The sequence below is a fragment of the Tamandua tetradactyla genome, chromosome 7 (genome assembly GCF_023851605.1).
Source record: "Tamandua tetradactyla isolate mTamTet1 chromosome 7, mTamTet1.pri, whole genome shotgun sequence".
NCBI classification, from domain to species: domain Eukaryota; kingdom Metazoa; phylum Chordata; class Mammalia; order Pilosa; family Myrmecophagidae; genus Tamandua; species Tamandua tetradactyla.
The window spans coordinates 156,366,769-156,385,880 of NC_135333.1; the positions used below are offsets into that span (position 1 = coordinate 156,366,769).

General features: G+C 36.0%; 1 long non-coding RNA gene across 1 annotated transcript; it reads right to left on the reverse strand.

The window, feature by feature from the left end:
• Nucleotides 1–3,382: 3,382 nt before the first annotated feature.
• LOC143690266 (uncharacterized) lies at nt 3,383–19,108 on the reverse strand. The gene is made up of 3 exons (XR_013179093.1): nt 19,038–19,108; nt 18,160–18,218; nt 3,383–3,650 (listed from the first exon to the last, which is right to left on the reverse strand). It is a non-coding gene; the product is annotated as an uncharacterized LOC143690266 (long non-coding RNA).
• Between the last annotated feature and the right edge of the window lie 4 nt (nt 19,109–19,112).

A 19,112-nucleotide genomic window follows, 5' to 3' on the forward strand; every position in this document is an offset into this window, starting at 1 on the left:
CTGGGGTTTGTAAACTCAGGGCTTTTTAGCTATGTGAAGTGCGTACACATGGGCCATTCCACAGTGCCACTGTGGGACTTGGAGGGGCAAAGAGAATTGATGCAAACATGAAGCTTATGCTGTGTTCTGAGGAGCAACATCCTTTATATCTGTTCCAGGGATCTCATGTCTTCTGGAAGCATTTATGAAACTGTGACAGGCTTTATTTGTTAGTTTACAAGTGGGATAGAATCTCAGACTCTTCATAGCTTTGACAGATTTACCTTATTTCAACTGTTGTTTCATAAATTTTATGTGTGGGTCACTGTGAATGAAAAGAAACAGAGTTGCATGGGCCATAACCTAAAGATGTTTATCATTAGAGATAGGGTGGGGAAATAAGTAACCAAAATTGGTATACAGATATGTTCGATAGCTCAGAAGAAGAAATTACTTTTAAAACAAAACCAAATGTACACACCCATTTTGATAAGTGAAAAATGGGTGGCAGGGGAGAGTAGAGAAATACCCAGAATAATAAATTTACAGGGCTATTTTCATAATAACAAACAAACAGATAATTGTGGTTTAATTTTGTGTTATTTGGAGACCTGTGCCTGTGAATGAGACTAACAAGATAATTTAGCCCAGATAAGGAAATGCCTGAAGGCCAAGAAAAGAAAAGCAGACTTGTATCAAGAGTCAGCCAAGAAGCAGAACCACTAGCAGATAAACCCAGACACACACCTATTAAGGGATTTATTGCAGGGAACTGGCCTACACAAGAGTCTCTGTGTGTGTGTGTGTGCTCTGTGTGTGTTGGGGGAAGATACACACAAGGCCATCTCAACTTCTGGTACTGGGGCCTGCAGTCTATAAGGCATTAGCAACTAGGCAGGGGCCATGAGAAGGCTGGAACCTCACAAGTAGGCACTGAACCCCACAAGGAGCACCTGAAGCTCATGCCCTGACCCTGGTGATGAGGGTTTCCTGCAGAAGCTTCAGTTCCAAACACACATCTCGGCCAGATCTCCCTTGTACCAACAAAGTGAATCAGCAAATGAGCAATAAGGGCTTGCTGCAAATGCTGCCTCCCTTCCACTCTTAAAAATCTTACAAAGGGAGGGCCATGGTGGCTCAGCAGGCAGGGCTCTTGCCCATCATGCCGGAGACCCAGGTTCAACTCCTGGTACCTGCTCATGTCAAAAAAAAAAATCTTACAAGACTCATCCTTGCAGAGATTTTTACGATTCTGGGAAATGTGTGGGACTAAAGCAAAAATGTTTATTTGGTACAAAATTTATATTTTGACTAACGCATTTCCTAATATAACTTCTGTGGGCAGCTTAATTGAACACCATAATACTTGGAACTTTGAGTAGGGCCTGAGACTTTGTAGATTTGTCCAGAGCGATGCCCTGATAAATCCCAAAGTGATTTAAACAGTGAACAAAAAAGTATTTGCAAAGTCCCCTTGGGGGAATGGTGAGAAAGAGGGAAAATTCAACTTTCCCAAGTGGAGAATTCTTGATATTCTCACAAGCAGTAGAACAACCAAAGCAATAGGCTGAGCCCCCAATCCTGGGGTTTGTTCATAATAAACTTAATCCTGCAAAGGATAGTTTAAGCCTACTTAAAATTAGGCCTAAGAGTCACCCCCAAGAGAACCTCTTCTGTTGCTCAGATGTGGCCTCTCTCTCTCTCTCTCAGCCAACAAGACAAGCAAACTCACTGACCTCCACCTCTCTACATGGGACATGACGCCCAGGGGTGTAGACCTTCCTGGCAACGTGGGACAGAAATCCTAGAATGAGCCGGGACTCAACATCATGGGATTGAGAAAACCTTCCTGACCAAAAAGGGGAAGAGCGAAATGAGACAAAATGAAGTGTCAATGGCTGAGAGATTCCAGAGTTGAGAAGTTATCCTGCAGGTTATCTTACACATTGAATAGATATCACCTGCTTAGTAAGGTGTAATGGAGAGGCTGGAGGGAACTGCCTGAAAATGTAGAGCTGTGCTCCAGTAGCCATGTTTCTTGAAGATGATTGTATAGTATGATGATATAACTTTCGCAAGGTGACTGTGTGGTTGTGAAAATCTTCTGTCTGATGCTTCTTTTATCTATCTTATTGACAGACGAGTAGAATATATGGATTAAAAATAAATAAATAATAGGGGGAACAAATGTTAAAATAACTTTAGTAGATTGAAATGCTAGTGATCAATGAAAGGGAAGGGGGAGGGATATGGTATGTATGAGTTTTTTCTGTTTTCTTTTTATTTCTTTTTCTGAATTGATGCAAATGTTCTGAGAAATGATCATGATGATGAATATACAACCATGTGATGTTTTGTGAGTTATATAGCAAGAATGGAATGATTATATGGTAAGAATGTTTGTGTTTGTATGTGGTTATATTTCATAAAAAAACAAAATGATTATGGTGAAGAATACACAACTATGTCATGATACTGTGAGCCATTGATCGTATACCATGTATAGACTATATGTTTGTGAAGATTTGTCAATAAAAATCTTAAAAAAAAAATTCTGGGAAATATAGTTCAGATAACCCAGCTGACACATTACAAAGCGGTTATAGACCTTAATGTATTTTGGGTCTCCTTTCAAAATTATTATTTTTTGTCCTGTTTTATTAAAGATTACAGAAATTGTTAACAATTCTTTTGTTATGTAAAAATACACAAACTAATCTGCAAATAATAAAGTTGGATTCTGGAGATCATTAGCTGTTTTGCTGTTTTGAACACATTTACTAATCTGTCATTAATGGCTTACAAAGTATCTGTTCTAATAGGCTCAACAAGTTAACATCTTTCTACCAGACCCCCCCCCACCCCAGAAAAAGCACATTAAAAAAATTTCACATGTAAATACATTTTCAAAAAAATCAATCAACCAAAAATAACAGCAAAATACCTTTAAGAATATATACAATGCTAATCTTGAGAGTAACAAATTTATGATGAAAATAGCCATAAGACTACTTTCACATCTTATCTCAAATATTGTCAATTCTTTTGGGAAAAGATTAAGTCAATTACTTTCTTGACAATAGAATATATAGCCAATGTTTTTCAATTGCAAAATGTCATTTACTAAGGCAATACTAAATAATAATAAATAATAAACAACGAATATGGTCATATACAGGGATAAAGGTTTGAAGATCATTCCATAAATGTGTATAGTAAAATCAAAATGTTTTCTAGAAACAGCATCTCTTTATTTTAATTAGGCAGTGTAGTAAACTGATTTATGTACCCAGGGGGGTGGGGAGAAACAGGGGAAAACACGTTCTTACTCTCATTTCTGGGGGTGTGAACCCATGGTAAATAGGATCTTTGAAGGCATTATTTATAGCTGAAGTGTGGCCAACTGAATCAGGATGTGTCTTTATTATTGGAGGCTTTATATAGAGTAAGCCATGGGGAGGAGCAGGAAGCCAGAAGTCAGCCAAATGGGAAAAGGAAGGAGAAGACACCACCATGTGCACTGCTATGTGATGGAGAAGAGCTGGAACTCACGGACAACGTGATCTTGATCTTAGGAGGAACCAAATCTGTTATGCTCTGAAACTGTGGTCTAATAAATTCCTGTTGTTCAGCCAATCCATAGTGTAACATCATCCATACCAGCCTGGAAGCTAAGACAGAGAATCAGGGAGACACATAGGGTGTGGGAACAATCTTACATGTTGGGAGATAAAGCACTAGAGTAAATTACTCAGAAGCTTTTTGGTAGCACAGAATCCTGAAACAACTGGCTTTAGTGATTGTAGGGCACTCTGCTCTCATTTTTTCCCTTAGTGCCCTCAGATGGTGACATTTTTCTCTCCAGTTTTGGACTAGAAAGTAGTTAATCATCCCTTAGGTCTTTTTATTTTATTTTGTTTTTGATACTAGATCTAAATTTGGAAATGAATAAACCTTCCTTGAATGAATGCATTTTTCCATTTAATTAATTGGTGATAGAGGCCCAGAAACTATAATACTCCATTTTGCTTAGTAGTCAGAGACACCTATTAAAGCTGGTTTTATCAGTTAATCTGATTTGACTTGGTCACCTGTTCTGGATCATTCAGAATCAAAGTGGTATAGACGCACTTTACTGCCATACATAATAAACCCGATTTAGCACTTAATTCCTTAGAGGGTAAAAAAAAGGACAGAATTATCAAAAGCCTTTAGGAAGTTTGTTTTTTTTTTTCCATCTTCTATTTTAAATGATAGAGCTTCTTTTTGTGTCTTAAAGAATTCAGTGTGAAGACAGTCCCATGAGGTTTACTGCATTTAATTCAACTTTCCCTGAGTCTTAAATGGAGAAAGTGTTAATAAATACTGAACTCCCTGTCTCAGACCTGCCTAGAACAGATTTTAATAAGTTACGTTTTATACTTCAATCCAAGCATTGAGCTGCCATAGTTATGATTAATAGAGGAGCATTCATATAAAAGAACAACAGTTGCAAAAGAATTCTGTTGTACATTGCTATAACATCAATATTGAAAAAAGCTGCAAATGTTATTGTAATAAAATAACTGAAGAGCAAAAGAATACATATCCTCAAATTATGCTGTTAATTCACTTCCAAATCAGAGTATAAAGTATAATAATAATTGCCAGCAAAATTTGAAAATTTGTTTTTGAAATATTGGAATGGCATCCACTATAGGTAAACCCCGGATATATTGGAGGTCCAGTTCCAGCCTACTACAATAAAGCAAATATTGCTATAAAGCAAGTCACATGAACTTTTTGATTTCTTAGTGTGTTTATACTGTACAGTAGTCTCTTATGTGTGTGTGTTAATTTGAAGCTATTATGTACCCCAGAAAAGGCCATGTTCTTTTAATCCATTCCTGTGAGTGCACACCTATTGTGGGTGGGAAATTTTGGTTAAGTTATTTCAATTGAGATGTGCCTCATTCAAGGTGGATCTTAATTCTTTTTCTAAAGTACCTTATGAGAGGAAAAAAGACAGAAAAAAAAACAGAGAATGTAGAGATAAGCTCCAGAGATGCTGAGAGACCAAAACACGCCCACAGAAGCTCATAGAGCCATTGAAGCCAGAAACTGAAAAGCAACAAAACCAGGTAAAGAAGGACCACAGACAGCAGTCAAGTAGCTTCCCATGTGACAGAGGTGTCCCAGATGCCAACAGCCTTTCTTCAGAGAAGGTATTGTCCTATTGATGCTTTAATTTGGACATTTTCGTGGCCTCAGAATTGTAACTTCTAAGAAGATAAATCTCCACTGTTAAAAGCCAGTCCATTTCTGGTCTATTTTATTTCAGTAGGCTTAGTAAAATTGAAACAGGGGTTAGTAGCATTACATCTAAAAAAAATGCACATACCTGTTTTGGTTTACTAAAGCTGATGAAATGCAATACTCCAGAAGTGAATTACAAAGGGGATTTATTAGGTTACAAATTTACAGTGCTAAGCCCATAAAAATGTCCAAATTAAGACATCAAAAAGAGGATACCTTCATTCAAAAAGACCTGATCACGTCTGGGGTTTCTCTATCACATGGGAGGGCACATGGCAACATCTACTGGCCCTTCTCTCCTGGGTTGCTTTCCAAAATGATTGATTCTTCTCACTGGCCAGTTGCCATTTTCGTGTCTGATCAACTCTTCCTCTAGGCAGTTCCTTTTAAATTTTAGTATTCATCAGAATTACTTTATTAAAACAGAGGCTGAGGGTGGGCCATGGTGGCTCAGTGGCAGAGTTCTTGCCTGCCACGCCAGAGACCTGGGTTCAATTCCCAGTGCCTGCCCATGTCAAAAAACAGAGGATGGGATAAACTCCAGTGTATTCAGTAAATATAGGGTGTAGCCAGATCTTGCTGCTACCAGGGCCGCACTTTGAGAACTGCTGCTCTAAAAGCTATTCTAAATAGGTGAGTCTTATTATCTTCCCTGCTAACATGCTACCTTAAGCCACCATTGTCTCTTACCAGGGCAATAGCCTTCTGATTGATCTTTCTTCTTTGTCTCTCCATCCATAACTCCACATATTCTCTCTTTAGTCAGCAGCCTGAATAATCTCTAAAAAATAAGTCAGACTGGGCAAATATAATTTTCTCAAAGCAGACTTCTCTGGTCACTTTTCAAAAAGTAAAATGGGATGCTTCTTTTCTACTCCCACCCCAAATACACACAGCTTTAATTTTTGTGTACTACTATCTTATGTTCTCTTATTTAATAGTTTTTTTTTGTTGTTTATAGAATTTGGTTTTGTGATATAAGGGATTTTTCTTCCTTGGTTCATATATTGTAGATTCTCTTTAATACTTGTTGGAAGAATAAATTCAATGTTGTGTGTATGTAGGGGTGAGGCATTTGTGTTGCTGTCATGTAGAATCTTTTTTTAAATGGCGGGATGTCTAATCTGTATCAATATGGTAGGCAAGGAATCATACAGGTGAGATGATATAATAATCCTTAAACTGAATTAACCCTTAGCATAGAAACTAAGAGGCAAAGATTATGAGAATATCATTTCTCTTCCCCTACACTTAGGAATCTTAATTCCTCTTTCTATTAGCTAGGAATAGAGAAACAGAATCAGCAGGAAAAACTCATAGATATAAAATTTATAAAAGTGTCTCATGTAACCATGGGAATGTAGAGTTCAAAATCCGTAGGGCAGGCTGTGAAGCTGATGACTCTGATGAAGGGTCTGCATGAACTCTACAGAAGAGGCTTGCTGCCTGAAGCAGGAAGAGAAACTGTCTCTTCTGAATCCTCCTTAAAAGCCTTCCAGTGATCAGATTAAGTGTCACTCATGCAGAAGACACTCTCCTTGCTGATAACAAATGATATCAGCTGTGGATGAATCCGAAGTGATCATGATTTAATTCTATGAACTGTCCTCATTGCAACAGATAGGCCAGCACTTGCCCAACCAGACAAATTGGTACCACCACCTGGCCAAGTTGACAGATGAACTTGACCATGACAATCTTGAAGTTGTATTTTCCATAGGTAGCTAGATGGGTATTGTCATGGTCAGGGACATGTGTCAACTTGGCCAAGTTGTGGTACCTGTTTATCTGGTTGGGCAAGTGCTGGCCTGTCTGTTGCAATGAGGACATTTCATAGTATTACATCATGGTTACGTTAGCTGCATTCACAGCTGATTCCATTTGTAATCAGCCAAAGGGCAGTGTCTTCTACAATAAGTGATGCTTAATCTAATCAGGGAAGCCTTTTAAGGAGGACTCAGAAGAGACAGGTTCCATTTCTGCTTTGGCTGGTGAGCCTCTCTTGTGGAGTTCATCCAGACCATCCATCGGAGTCATCAGCTTCACAACCTGCCCTGTGGATTTTGGACTCTGCGTTCCTGCGGTCATGTGAGACACTTTTATAAATGGTATATTTGTAAGTGTTCCCTGTTGATTCTGTTTCTCTAGAGAACCCTAACTAATACAGGTATTAAATCAATCTTCTCTAGTGTTAAAAGGAATGTGTGTACAAGATCAACATTTAAAAATCTGTAGCGTTTCTATACACTAGCAATGAACAAGTTGAGGGGGAAATCAAGAAACAAATTCCATTTACAATTGCAACTAAAAGAATAAAGTACTTAGGAATAAATTTAACTAAAGAGACAAAAGACTTATACAAAGAAAACTACAAAAAACTGTTAAAAGAAATCACAGAAGACCTAAATAGATGGAAGGGCATATCGTGTTCATGGATTGGAAGACTAAATATAGTTAAGATGTCAATTCTACCTAAATTGATTTACAGATTCAATGCAATACCAATCAAAATCCCAACAACTTATTTTTCAGAAATAGAAAAACCAATAAGCAAATTTATCTGGAAGGGCAGGGTGCCCCACATTGCTAAAAGTATCTTGAGGGGAAAAAAATGAAGCTGGAGGTCTCACGCTGCCAGACTTTAAGGCATATTATGAAGTCACAGTGGTCAAAACAGCATGGTATTGGCATAAAGATAGATATATCGACCAATGGAATTGAATAGAGTGCTCAGATATAGACCCTCTCATCTATGGACATTTGATCTTTGATAAGGCAGTCAAGCCAATTCACCTGGGACAGAACAGTCTCTTCAATAAATGGTGCCTAGAGAACTGGATATCCATATGCAAAAGAATGAAAGAGGACCCGTATCTCACACCCTATACAAAAGTTAACTCAAAATGGATCAAAGATCTAAACATTAGGTCTAAGACCATAAAACAGTTAGAGGAAAATGTAGGGAGATATCTTATGAATCTTACAATTGGAGGCAGTTTTATGGACCTTAAACCTAAAGCAAGAGCACTGAAAAAAGAAATAAATAAATGGGAGCTTCTCAAAATTAAACACTTTTGTGCATCAAAGAACTTCATCAAGAAAGTAGAAAGACAGCCTACACAATGGGAGACAATATTTGGAAACGACATATCAGATAAAGGTCTAGTATCCAGAATTCATAAAGAGATTGTTCAACTCAACAACAAAAAGACAGCCAACCCAATTACAAAATGGGAAAAAGACTTGAACAGACGCCTCTCAGAAGAGGAAATACAAATGGCCAAAAGGCACATGAAGAGATGCCCAATGTCCCTGGCCATTAGAGAAATGCAAATCAAAACCACTATGAGATATCATCTCACACCCACCAGAATGGCCATTATCAACAAAACAGAAAATGGCAAGTGCTGGAGAGGATGTGGAGAAAGAGGCACACTTATCCACTGTCGGTGGGAATGTCAAATGGTGCAACCATTGTGGAAGGCAGTTTGGCGGTTCCTCAAAAAACTGAATATAGAATTGCCATGCGACCCAGCAATACCATTGCTTGGCATCTGTTCAAAGGACTTAAGGGCAAAGACACAAACGGACATTTGCACACCAATGTTTATAGCAGCATTATTTACAATTGCAAGGAGATGGAAACAGCCAAAATGTCCATCAACAGACTAGTGGCTAAACAAACTGTGGTATATACATATGATGGAATATTATGCTGCTTTAAGACAGAATAAACTTATGAAGCATGTAATAACATGGATGGACCTAGAGAACATTATGCTGAGTGAGACTGGCCAAAAACTAAAGGACAAATACTGTATGGTCCCACTGATATGAACCGACATTAGAGAATAAACTTGGAATATGTCATTGGTAACAGAGACCATCAGGAGTTAGAAACAGGGTAAGATAATGGGTGATTGGAGCTGAAGGGATACAGACTGTGCAACAGGACTAGATACAAAAACTCAAAAATGGACAGCACAATAATACCTAATTGTAAAGTAATCATGTTAAAACACTGAATGAAGCTGCATCTGAGCTATAGTTTTTTTTGTTTGTTTGTTTCTTTTTTTATATATATTTTGGAATTTTTTATTTTTAGTTTTTTCTCTATATTATCATTTTATTTCTTTTTCTGTTGTCTTGCTATTTCTTTTTCTAAATCGATGCAAATGTACTAAGAAATGATGATCATACATCTATGTGATGATATTAAGAATTACTGATTGCATATGTAGAATGGAATGATTTCTAAATGTTGTGTTAGTTAATTTTTTTTTAATTAATAAAAAAAAAGGAATGTGTGACTACAACTTTGGAGATACATAAAAGTAAATTTCTCCCTTTCTTGACACCCTACCTTGTTCAGATAACAATGGTACTAGTAATTAATTGACGACTATAACTAGAGGCATGATTGCACTGGAGTGAATATATCTTGGCATGCCCAAATAATCTTTGAACAACTCAATTTGCTTCTTAAACACAGAATACGTCTCAGTCTGATTTCTATATTCTTAAATGTATTTAAATCTATGTGTCAACACACAGATACATGAATAGAAAATACACAGATGCACACATCTGCATGTACACACACACACACACACACATGCACACACATCCTAGAACTAGATTTAGCTCTATTGGACATTTGCAAATGAACTAGGCATGTGTACATGAGGCAGAACAAAGGGGACAAAAGTATGAGTTAATTTTTTTTCCCAATATAGTGACTTCATTTCAATTATCATTACATTTTAAGAACATTATATATGATTCTGGGTTTTTAATTTCTTTAAAGGAGTCTGGTTATGTTTTAATTACTCATGAAATTTCAGATTTCAGTAATTTGTGTTCTATTTCCCCTCTTAATCACATTCCAGATCTGTAATTTCTCATCTTTGTGAATTTGGACCAGATGTGGACCAGATATGCACCTTCTTGTTTTTTCAGTTTTCTCATCCATAAAATGGAGTTAATACCACCTATATAAAAAGGCAACTTTGAGGAGTCATTTAGTCATTGCATGTAAAGAGTACCTGATTCCTGGTAAATTCTCAATGAGCATTAGCTGCTATTACTGTTATTTTATATTAATGTCATCACTGTTGTTACCACCAGGATGCTTCTCTGGATTGGCAATTGTTTTCCCAACCAGAAGCCATTCTTCGCAAGGGCAGTTAAGAGAAGGAAAAGCACTCAAAAGTGAAGTGATACAATGAAAGAAAATATTGGCCTCATGAGGTTGAAATCTTCAGCCACAAGATACGAGTTCATCTGGCTGGAACGTAAGACTTGTGAATGTGGGCCAACTGGCTCAGGCAGCAAATGGTTTTGGAAAATGGAGTTGCCTGGCACCCAACTCCTGATTGTAGAGACTGGGAAATGGATCACAAGTACAATTTACTGAGTACCTGCTGCATGCTAAGTAATTTCATTCTTGTTGTCTTACTTTGGGTTGTCAGTATTTCTAGTTTTATAGGTTATAAATGAAAAAAAAATGCAGAGACATCAGGTAACTTGAGTAGTTTACATTCTTTTAAGTCATAAAGTCAGAATTCTATCCTAGTTTTGTCTAAATCCAAAGTCAATACCCTCTACTTTAACAAGCTGCCTTTCTGATGTCAGTGAAGGATGAATTTGTAGGGGTACTGATGTACCGATTAAATTCATCTGCAAATTGGAGACTCTTCACTTTATAAAAAAAACTATCTTCTCCATTTGGAAATCTGGTTTCCAGAGCTAAGGGTAATAAGATGGGGACAGAAGGCTTGGAGTTTCAGGAGATGAAGTAAAGAGGGAACTTTGTTGGAGGCAAAGACAAGCAACCCCATGATTTAAAAATTAACACCCCAGACCTGACAATATCCCCAGAGAGAAACAAACTTGGCCACTCTAAACTAACAACCCTCAGGCTCAACTAAGCCACAGAAGGAAAGTCCACCATGGGACTCTGCAACCAAAAAGGTGAAAAATGTGCCTGCCAGAGCCTAAAGCTATGAGAAGACACATCCCTCAGATCTAAAATGTCTCTTAGAGATAATCTAGTCCACCTGAACAGCTTGTTAAGTGAAATACACAGTCCTGAACCACTTCCTGATAGCTTCTGACTCATTAGATCTCCAATGAGAACAGAGAAATGGCACCTTTACCAGGTTCTAAAGCTATGCTGATGTTGCTAATCCAGGCCCATACGTTGAAAGCCGCTGCTGTAGTCTAAGCCACTCATTTTATAAGGGAATAAATTGAGGCCAGATAGGAGCTTGACCAAAGTTTCACAGTAAATGAGCGTGGAAAGGTAAAAAGAAGGAAGGACCACTGAGATTTCTCCAAAGAAATTATATGAAGTCAAACTTGTTCTAGTAGAATACCTGTGGCCTTGTCCAAATTCAGGGCTATATCTACAAAGGTATGCAATCATTTTTGGGCTAAGTAAACCATTAGAAAAAGGGATCAACATAAAATGTTTGGTGCTGGCTTCTCCTAAGTCTCAATTACTCTTCTCTTCTTTTGAACCTTATTATACCATATACTATTAGTTTATTTTAAAGTTCTTATGAAAATGGATGAAACAGATTTTGATCTAGTTCATCTTCAATTGCTAAAATGTATTTTAGAAAGTCATGTTTAAATAATGGAGTAAATGTTATGTTCTCAAAGGAAAATCAATTTTATCTCTCAGGCTAAATCAGTTGGATTGGAAATTATTACCTGGAGCACTGTCTTGAAAATTGTTTTGATGCTAGATTAGGGCTCAGAGAAAAAGATAACTACCTCCAGATCAGAACAGGGAAAGGATGTCAAATATTATACTGGAAATTCTAGGCTGTTATTGAGCTGTTCTTTTCTCACATTGTTTATTTGAAACACGTTTCTGTGGCCCCAAGTTCGCTGTAAGTATAAGCAACTGATTATGATCAGGAAAACATTCACTTTTCCTAACATATTATTTGATTTCATATTAATTGATTGATCCACCCAATAAAATTTTCCAGCTATTTATGGTGGTTGGATACCAGTTAAATCCAAACTGCTACTGTTCTACTTAACTTTCCATGTGACTGTCCATGTCACACAAGCTTAAATACTATGTTTACCATTTGACAAATAACTGAGGCCACATTGCCATTGTGAGTTGTAAGAATGTATGTACACCACATGACCCAACTACATTTACAATGGCAGCATGATTTGCCTTAATATTACGTGCAACAAATATCTACAAAACGTAATTGTTGTATTAAAAAAATCACCACAAAAATAATGTTTTTAAAATGTGCAAATTTGTTATCTCACAGTTTTTGTTGGGGATGAGTCTGAAGAGGTCAGCTGAATGAAATCTAGCAGTGAGCGGAGGCTACAGTCTCACACAAGGCTCCAGGTTCTCCTCCAAGCTCAGTGGTTCGGGGCAGAATTTAAGTTCCTTGCTGTTATCGGACTGTTATCCCATTTCCTTGTTGGCTGTTGGCAGGGGTCCTTTCTCAACCAAAGAGCTCCCCTGGGATCTTAGCCACAAGGCCCTGTCAGAGGATGATGGCTGCTTCTTCAAGCCCAGCAGGAGAAACTCTCTCAAGCTTTGAAACTCTTCCTTCAGAAAGAGTCCAGTCCCTTTGCAGGGCTTACCTGATTTAGTCAAGTCTGACTCCAAAAATCTCCATTTTGATTAACTTGAATGATTTGGGGGCATAAATTATACTTGCAAAATCCCTTCACCTTTGTCATATAATTTAACCTAATACAAGGAGTGAAATCCGTCCAACTCAGTCTTTCCCACTCCAGAAGAAGAGATTGTACAGGGTACATATACCACGGGGAGGGAATCTTGGATGTCTGCTTATAATTCTGCCTACTACAAGCCACATTTTTTTTTCTTTTGATTGAGGCAAAATTCAGGTAATGTACAAAATATAAAATTAGCCATTTTAAAGTGTATAATCCAGTGGCATGGATTCTATTCAAAATGTGGTACAATTACCATCTTCCTCTAGTTTCAAACTTTTTTTCATTCCTCCAGAAGAATATCCTGTACTCTTTAAATAATCATTCCCTATTATTTCCTCCCACATGCTGTGGCAATCACTGATTTGCTTTAGGTCTTTACAAATGTGGCTATTCAGGATATTTCATATAAATGGAATTATACTGAATGTGACTTTTTGTGTCAAGCTCCTTTCAATTAGCATGATGCTTTTGAGGTTAATCCAAATCATAGCATGTATCTGTACCTCCTACATTTTCATAGCTGAATAACATTCCATAGCATATATATACATATATATATATATATATATATATATATGTATGCCATAATTTGCTCATCTATTCATCCATTGATGAACACAGGCTACTTTTTATTTTTTTCTGATTATAACATACTCCATATTAATTATCGAAAATTTGGGAAATATAGAAAAGAACACAAAAGAAATGAGATTTTTTAATTTATTTCAGCACTTAGAGATAATCATTATTGACATTTTGGCATGATTCTTCTCTATATTATAAATATAATAAATATATAAATATCATTTGTAGACCTTACTGCAATGTGTAAGCAATTTGTTTCTTACCTTTTCATTTAAAACGTTAGAAATATTTTTCCATGTTATCTATATTATCTGAAATCAATGCTTCCAATGACTACATAGTATTCATCATATGGATGCATCATAATTTAACCAATTCCTTAACTTCATCTCCATATTTTAGCTATCATTGCAATGGATAGCGTATATGTTGGTCTTGGTTTGTGTCTCCTGGTTTGCATTGATGAACATGATTTTCTATACCTCCATAAATCCATCCGCTTTAGTTATGCCTTCCCTGCCCCTACCTGTACTGATTCTGGGCTTGACCACGTGCTAGTTTCGCCAATAGCCAACTTGATTCAGTTGATTCATATAACTTGATTAAGTTATTATGGATGATCCAACTTCCTTTCTTGGACCCCTGCCACTTCTGTGAAAATGTTTTGGGACAGCCTGTAGAGTAATGTAGGAATCATGTGAAGGAGAGCTGAGTCCCAACTAAGTACATCCCAGACCAGATAGCTTATCACCAAACAACTGCACATATATGAAGGAACCCAGCCCAGATCAGCTGTGCCTTGTCCAAATCAGCAGAATCACCAAACTGATACATGCGAAATAATATCTTCATATTGCTTTAACCCACTAAATTTGGGAAGTGGTTTGTTAACATGCAAAAGCTAATACACAAAGTTCTGGAAATGAACTGTAAAGGATAAATTTAGAAGTATTAAAAAATTACCTGACAAAGGGTAATTATTTAACTAAAGTGGCATTTAAAGACCTGCTGGAAAAAGTGAGAGGAAAATTGCATTCATAGCAGGAAAGGAGCAGGCTCTTTTGTAGAGATATAAAGAATATCATTGCCAAGAAAGACAGTCCAGAACGTTGGCTTGAGACATGCGAACAACACAAAGATATGAAGTGCTATTCACATTGTGAGTTTCAGAATTTTTCTCTCTGACATGACAGGGTCCATGGCCACATTTTTCAAGATTCTACTTGGGCATTATCCAAGGAATACACCAATTTATTAAACACTTCTGAGAAAATACAGGGTTCGTTGCTCTGTGGCATGTGTAACATCTAAGACAAACTGAAGCCACACAGAAACTGGGGCATTCCCCTCCCTTATTCCATTTAACTCAATGAGGCAAGAACCTGACTACATTTTAGAAGCAGTTAGCAGAGATCATTAACCACAAACACTTTCTTTTTCTCCTTTCTCTCTCTCTCTTTTTTTTTATGTTCTTTAGACACAAAAGGCCTTCAGAGTTATTAAGGGGAATCAGGCAAAAATAATTAAAATATGCACAAATTTTAGGTCAAACAATGGATTCTCATCCTTGGAATAACTATGTGGTCTCCTCATGATGCTGCTCAGCTAATAAAAAGCATTTATTTCAGGGATAACAGTATATGGAACTAATCAACCAGAAATGAAAAGGAGTCTCATTCCATAAAACAAGTTGTTTATCAGTATGTATTTGAATCTGTATATTAAAAACACTGAAATTTAAGACTGATATGAAGCACAGTAAACTAATTGAGTATTCATACTGTCTCAGGTTTTATTATTAGAAATATTTGACAGAAATGGAATTAAAAACAAACTAGGAGAGGAAATTACATATTTCATCATCATTAACAGACTTCATTCATCTAAATGAGTACCACTGTTTTCCCTTGAAGAGTAGTTGGTGTTCTTTTTCTTTTTCTTTTCTTTTCCCCCTATAATCTTCTTTTGGGAAGCAGAACCAATGTTAAGTTTGCCAAAGTGGGGGCGGGGGGTGGGGGATGGAGAGGAAACTACTCATCATCATGTATGTGCATTATGCCAAAGAAATAAAAAAATAAAGGCACTAAAGCATTTGACTTAGATATATTGGAATTGACGTCAATCAGTGTTAGACTCCAATGAGTTTTAATTAAAATAATATAAATGACTTCTTAGATGTTCTATCTTATGTTTCTCCCTGTTGATCTTTTCCACCTCATCCCCCACTCACTTTCTTCCTTCAGAAACAAATTTGTAATCTAAAATAATGATTCAAGATATACTGAATTATCAAAAAAAAGGCAGTGTGAGGGCATAATATTTCTTTTAAAATCCATAGTGTTTCTTTTAAAATCCATAGTAGAATTATATTTGAAAAGAAAGTAAATTCTATATGCAAAAATATACTCTGGTATATTATAGATGGCCACAAATTATCTGCAGCTTAAAAAGCAATAGATGATTGAAATAAATACAGGGGTTGGATATAATTTTGATTTAAAGCAAATGATCCTCTGGACTTCAGTTTTCAAATTAAGGGTATTTAAAAAGAAAGATAATGGAGGAAAAGTGAATGTAGATGAAATTACAGAAATGACGAGTTAGTCATAGTTTGCCAACGTGTTCCTTCACTTGTTAACAGAAAGGAAGTAGCAATTGAGTTTGGGAATTATTTTAACAGGATAACTCCAGCTACAAATACAGATTCTCAGAAGATCTGAGCATGTTTTCTTTCTTATATCCCACTCTATATTTAAGAGTTTGCATTGTCTTCCATTTAGCGAATTACAAAAACTTGATTATTAAGAACTTATTATTATTAAGAAATTGTAGGTTTACAGAAAAATCATTCATAAAATACAAAGTTCCCATCAACTACTCTGTTATAAATACCTTGCACTAGTGTGATATATTTGCAACAATTGATGAAAGAACATCTTTATAATTGTATTAGTAACTATTATCCATGGTTTATACTATGGTTCAGTGTTTGTGTTATATGGATTTTTTTTTTCAATTTTTATTCTGGTACTATATATACAACCTAAAATTTCACGTTTTGATCACATTCAAACATATGTCTCAGTTGCAGATAATTTTGTCCAAATGTTGTGCTACCATCACCATCATTCATTACCAAAAATTTTCCATCAGCTCAAACAGAAACTCTTTATAATTCATACATTAATTCCTCACTCCCTACCCCCATCTGGTCACTGGTAACCTATATTCTAGCTTCTGACTCCATGAGTTTGCATATTCAAATTATTTCATATCAGTGAGGTCATATAATATTTGATATCATATAATATTTGTCCTTTTGTGTCTGACTTATTTCACACAACATGATGTCTTTAAGGTTCATTCATGTCACATGCATCAGAACTTCATTCCTTTTTTATGGCTAAATAGTATCCCTTTGTGTGTACATATCACATACAGTTTATCCCTTCTTTGGTTGTTGGACACATGAGTTGGCTCTGCTTTTTGACAGATGTGAATAATGTCACTGTGAACTTTGGTGTCTAAAAATTAAATACTTTAATATGCATGTGGTCAGCACAGACTGTATTAGCCATCACAAATGTCTTATGATCATTCAGTCCCTTGTTTTCCAGAGTGACTCCCATACTAGTCTCTTACTATATACACATTTGCAAACACAATGACTTTTCTTCTGTTGACCAGATAAATGTGAAAAACTCCATAAAGCATAATTTTCCTCTTATTAAATCACAATACATATTGGCATATTGTTGGAGAATCCAAGAAGTCAATTATGAAAGAAAATAAACTTAATGGACCATGGAACCTATTATCACTCCAAAGAACTAGAGCTCTGTGGATATACTAAGAGTGAGACTTCATGTAAACATAGCTTCAAAAGCTACAAATGAAATAAAAATAAACACTAAAAATAAATAGATAAATAGATATGTGAGTATCTAATAGGACTAAAACATGTGCATAAATGACTATTCTTAAAACATCCCATCCTTTTAAAATGTGGATACAGTGTTTTATTTTCCTAAGCTGCTTAAAGCAACACCAGGAAATGGTTTGGCTTAAGCAATGGGAATTTATTTGTTTACAGTTAGAGTCTGGGAAAATATCCAAATTAAGGCATCATGAATACAAAGTTGGGTTGCTAGGATCCTTGGCTCCTCTGCCATATGACAAGGCACATGGTGGCATCTGCTGATCTCTCTGTTCCCTGCATTGCTTTCGGCTCCTTGCTTCCATGGCCTTCTTTCTCTCTCTCTGTATTCATTCTGTTTACAAAGGTCTCCAGTAATCTTCAGTAAGAAGATTATGACCCATTCTTATTGAGGTAGGTCACACCTTAACAAAGCAGCCCATCCAAAGATCCTACTTACAAAGGGTCCACGCCCACAGGAATGGATGAAATTTAAGAGCATGTTTTTCTGAAGTACAAAGTTTTAAACCACCATGTGCAAGAATAAGGTACTTCCTTAATCCAGGTAAAAGGGCACTGCTGTTCTTCTAACATTCCTTATGGCTTTAGAAGGTGATTTTAGAACTTGGAGACTTAAAAAGGAAGTCATATTTTACCTTTTTGCTATTTGCTTCTAACCTTGAGCAAATTCATTCTTCTGCTTCAGTTTCTCCCTCTGTAAAAAAGGAACAGTATCAAATCCTAAGGAATTGTGTGGATTAAATGAGTTGATATATCTAATTTATTTAGAACAGTGCTTCTCAAATTAATAAACCCTTGTTATACTTGCTAGTATTTTTATTATTTACAATTTCTTTCACCATTCATTGACATACTTTAGGAATTGATTGACTTTCAGTTATGACTAGTACAAGTGTCTTAAATGAGTGATTTTTGAACTCAAATTATAACAAAATAAGATAAATGTTTAGTGTGTACTTTTCTGTAGCGATTAAAAACTTCTTCAGATGCAGCAACTGTGTTTTAAGCACCACTATTTCTTTCAAACAAGCAAAATCTCATGAATAAGTATTAAATTTATTGAAAAAATTGCTTAATAAAGTTAGAGAAATGATAGATATATGGGGTAATTTACATGCCCATTAATTAATAGCTATAAGGTTAGAGCATTTCTAAACGATTTCCTTATAGTAAAAGAATATATTTAAAATAATCATTGTGATAAAATACATTCAGTCCTCAGTGCAATTGAATTACCTACAATTTTAAACTTTACCAGTCTTCAAATCACTGTTCTTACTTGCAGTCAGAGGGTGTCAAATCCAACTAACCCAATTACAAGGAATCTTTCACATTTTCTCTTAAAATAGTCTACCTGTGTGTTGTGATATCATAAGGAGAACATCTGACTTGAAAGATCTTCCATAAAATGTCTAAATTTTCTATTAAATTTTCACCAGTCTAAATATATTGAATAAAATGGAAATGTCCTATTGGAGAGGAATAATTAGAGAACAACTAACAATTTTAGTACCGTTGTCTGAAAAGCCACTAGCTATCATCTTGGATAGAAGAGAATGAGATTGAGGGAACTACTAAGCCAGATGAA